Consider the following 543-nt stretch of genomic DNA (forward strand, 5'->3'; position numbering starts at 1 on the left):
TATATATATATATATATATATATATATATATATATATATATATATATATGACTGAGGTTGGTTTGTTTGCCAAAATCTTCCCTTCAAGGCAGTGCCCCAGTATGGTCAGACCTTAATGACAAAAACAAGTAATAAATAAGAGATACAATCAGTGTATCTTTTATAATTGTATTTGCATAGACAAGCATGCACACATGTACACACATGAACACATGCATGCACACACGCACACACATACACACACGTGCGCAATTCATTATATATACATATAATAAATTTGGCACAATCTTTCAAATAACATTTAATAAAGGCAGAATACTTTTCTGCTTTCATACTTTTATTATTAATTAATTAATTCTGGAACTAAACTCATGCTTCATGGAATTAATAGTGCTATACATTAGTATATTTATATTTATATTGAAAGGCAACAGGAATTGCACCTAACATTAAAATAGTAATCACTTACGGAATTCCATATGCATTCAATTTGCATTTTTATAATCAACTGGAATGCATTCTCTTTTTTTTATATTTTATAGC

Source organism: Octopus bimaculoides, chromosome 8 (assembly GCF_001194135.2).
Source record: "Octopus bimaculoides isolate UCB-OBI-ISO-001 chromosome 8, ASM119413v2, whole genome shotgun sequence".
In the NCBI taxonomy this organism is placed as follows: domain Eukaryota; kingdom Metazoa; phylum Mollusca; class Cephalopoda; order Octopoda; family Octopodidae; genus Octopus; species Octopus bimaculoides.